The sequence below is a fragment of the Medicago truncatula genome, chromosome 6 (assembly GCF_003473485.1).
Source record: "Medicago truncatula cultivar Jemalong A17 chromosome 6, MtrunA17r5.0-ANR, whole genome shotgun sequence".
NCBI classification, from domain to species: Eukaryota; Viridiplantae; Streptophyta; class Magnoliopsida; order Fabales; family Fabaceae; genus Medicago; species Medicago truncatula.
The window spans coordinates 30,509,636-30,513,683 of record NC_053047.1 but is presented as its reverse complement, the minus strand read 5'-3'; the positions used below and the strand labels follow the sequence as shown (position 1 = coordinate 30,513,683).

Genomic DNA, 4,048 nt, shown 5'->3' with positions numbered 1-4,048 from the left:
AGCGAACCCGCGTACGGGTGCGAAACCAAGTTAAAAAAATATGAAGAGTGAAAATGTGCAAGCAAACATGGTGAATGAATCGACCGTCAACGCGGTAACAAATCCAAGTGCTGAACAAAGCAGCAAACGGTAAGCTCTTTCGACGGAACCTAAAAATAGTAAGTTTACATTGAATTCAACAATCTTTAAACTTTTAAAATGTTAAATCAATCACTTTTCACTATTTCCCAATACATCATTTATAAATTTCTCCTCTTAACCATGTCTTGAGGGCACTCCTTAATATTTTCCATAAACAAAAAATGTTGTGATCAACTACTCCGCCGGTGAATAATTTATAAGTTTTACTTAAAGAAAGATAGTTTCCAATGTGTAAAAAAAATTCAATGCATTGTTTTTAAGTAAATTTTTCTCTTTAGTTTTTTTAATAAGTGTTATTATTGGTATCACTTCCTTAAAAGTAATAAAAAAAAGTTTAATTTATATATCATTCGATCATTATCATAAGTAAAAGTCCACTTTTTGTTTATAATAGCGACCGAAACTGAATGGTGTTTACATATGATGTTTATGGGCTCAAATTTATCCACTTTCTCTCTTTATTGGTTCAAATTGCACCCTCTCACCAACCAAACCAACTACAATGATATGACATTTATGCCGTTTTTCTCTTCCTCGTACACACGAAGTAACACGCCTTCATAACTCACATACTATAAAATATTCTATCGTGTCCATAACATAACCACCCTTTATAGTCATAATCATATTCATATTCCTATTTAATTGAACTTCTCTTTGTAAGTCAGACTAGTTCCAATTTTAGATTTTCTTTTTGTTGTGAACACATAACATGAGGAGTGTAACATGGAATTTGAGCGTGTACATATATGGTTACTTCTTCGTCCAATTGCTTCTATGCTATGTAAATTTATACAAATCATGATTTTGTATTTGTTTTCTAGCACTCTTTGATAATATGAGACATGTTCAATATAAATCATTGTTCTTACATTTTACTTTCTAACACTAAATAATAATGAGACATAGGATGATATCCGGTAAATAAATAAAAGAAAGATTTTCATGTTTGCGTTGGCAAGCTGAGTAGGAGACTGAATCACCATGAGTCCACAGTCCAACACGTTTCAGCCGCGTGGTAGAACGTCGACGTGGAGGAGGAAGAAGGCACATGTCTGTTTTGGTTTTGTAGATCTGCAGAATATAGGTTGTGATGGTGGACTTTTGTTTAGATATGAAGATGGTGAAGTGTTGTGGTATGGGTGGGTCAATCTCTCTGAATTCTATCGCACACTCTCAGTCACACACGTTAGAGAGGAGAAAAAAAAGTTGCATAATTAAGGCTTAAATTGTGCAACATTGTACATGTTAGAAAAACCCATAAAGGGGTGTTTGTTTGAGGGTTACAAAAATAATTCCTAGGAATTTAAGGCTGGAATTGAATATTGCTTTGTTTGGTAGATGGGAATAACACAAATATACCAAGGAATACATTTTTCTCAGGAAAGTCTTTTACCCATGTTCACCCCCATGTTCTACCCATTTTTCCTGTCTTTTATTCCCCTGAGATAGCATGGGAAAGTTTTATTCCCAGAGAATAAAAACCATGATCTCCAACAAAATACCTCTTCTACCCTTGCCATTCCTGCTATTCTTTTTCTCTGATTCCCGCTAAACATTTTCACCCATGATATTCTGTATAAAAAGAAACCCATGATCTTTGTGTGTGCATCAACTACTTGCCAATTGGGTTTTTGATTTCACTCTTCTATTCAAGGTACCATCTAATTTCATCATAATTCTTCCATTACTCAACATAGATTTGGTGATTGATATCAATTCTCTGTTTTTTTGTCTGCTGTTTGTTGCTTATTGCTTTGTCTCAACCCATTTTTGTTCATTTTTTTTGAGAAATTTAACTCAGTTTTGTTTCATATTTTTTTTCCACTGTTTGGCAATTCTTGTTTTTTTCCCAATCATGAATCAATGCAAAAAAAAGTTTAGAGACAACTTGTTTTTATTACCCCACCTTCTTCTAACTTTTCCCAAAATATGCTAATAACCATGACGCTGAATTCTTTGTTCGTAAAACTTCAGCACGTGCTAGTAATAACCAATAAGCCTGTGTTATAACTCTAATTTTAAAAATGAAGTATATAACATGTTCTTTTTTCAACTTTTATACTGCTTAATATTATCCATAGATGATGTTGCCAAATGTGACATATTATCTAAGAAAGTGAGATTTGTCAAATTTGGAATCACTATATATTTATTAGTTGTGTAATGACATCAATTATACTTTGAATTCATTTACTATATTGGTTGTGTATCTAGAACCATGTAGCTATAGGATACAACAACTGAGCTCCTAGTTGTATTATTAAAGCTTAGCAACTTGATAGTGAAAATCTGCAAGATGTGGTACATAATCTAAGTCAAGTAGTATGATGTTCAACGTTATATCTCTGTGCACAATTTGACATTCTTTTGTTCCATCATGATATTCCCAAGTGTGAAATATTCCCAGGTTGCACACTAAAAGCTACCCCACATATTGAATCAAGAGTGAAACTGCTTAAAAGATAATATTCTGCAATCAAAGATATGTTGGGTCCAGGTGCAAGTGGTTTTGGGTGGAATGATGCTAGAAAGATGATTAAAGTAGAGAAGGAGATTTATCGTTAATGGTGCAAGGTAATATAAGATATACTATTCCACAATTGATAAATTCATGATAATTTTTCTTGCATTAAATTTATATTTCTAAACAATTTTTCCTTTAATGCAGTCTCACCCAACCGCAGTTGGTTTGTATGAAAAACCATTTCCACACTATGATAGCTTGGATACTGTATTTGGAAAAGATAAAGCAGCTGGTACTGTAACAGAAGATATCATTGATATGACTATTGAGATGGAGAAGGAAAATGTTCAATCAACACAAGAGGGAAGATCATGAATTAATTTGAATGATGATGATGATGCTGAGAATTTTGAGTCGCAGATGCTAGAAACACCCACAACTAACACTACTGCTCCGGGTTCAAATCCAACAAACCAGCCACAACGTGATTCTACTAATTATAGGATCGGAAAGCGTGGGGGAAAAAGGGTGAAGTATAACGATGATGCTTCTGATAGCACGTCAAATTCATTGAACAAATTGGGTGAGATTTATGCTAATGGTGTTGAGAATATGAAACAAGTCTTCACTTATTGTTTTGTGCACGAGAAACACACAACTGATAGGAGGAACCAGATTGTCTCTATTTTAAAATAAATTGAAGGACTGTCTGATGCAGAAGTGGTAATGGCTGGTATGCTTATCACCAAAGACAATAACCTTTGCAACTATTTTTTCACAATGGATACTCCTGGATTGAGGAAGCGGTTTGTGGACATTGTTTTGAGTAACAATGGTTCTAGGTAGAATTTAGAATGTTCATTGCTTTTTGAATTTGGTAAAAAAAACTCATTAGCCACTGTCTTTAATTCCTTTTATTATTTAGTTGAATCCGTTATTATGATCTTTATTAGTTGTGTAATCACTTCGATTATACTTAAAATTTATTTACTCTATTGGATATGTTACTAGTGCAACTTTTGATTTATTTTTGAAAAAGTGATTTTGCTAGTCTCGTATTGGTTTCAGTTTATGCATAACTAGTTTTTAATGTCTTTTTTTAGTTTGTTCTTGTGGATTTTGCAATCTTCTTTAATAGTGAAGATGGGGACAGAACTGATTCTAAGTTTATGTGTAACAACAGTGGTGGCTGGTGTTATTCCAACAGGTAGGGGCTGATTTCAAATCATTGATGATATAAAGAGCAGTGTAGGTTTTGCTGTCGGATCTGCAATTTAGTGCAGTTTGTAACACCCCGATTTTCCAACAATTATATTAATAAATAAAATCAGAGTTAAATCAACAACGGGGTGTTACACCGCTTTTCAAAATTTCTTAAATAGGATATAAACTATTTAATAAAACATCCTTCATAAATAGTAATAATTTGCAGCGGAAAAT

The 4,048-nt window shown here is 33.2% G+C and overlaps 1 long non-coding RNA gene across 1 annotated transcript; it reads left to right on the top strand.

Moving 5' to 3' along the window:
- The first annotated feature begins 724 nt into the window (after window positions 1–724).
- Window positions 725–3,545, top strand: LOC120580849 (uncharacterized). Its single transcript, XR_005646618.1, has 2 exons — window positions 725–2,718; window positions 2,829–3,545. It is a non-coding gene; the product is annotated as an uncharacterized lncRNA (long non-coding RNA).
- The last annotated feature ends 503 nt before the right edge of the window (window positions 3,546–4,048 follow it).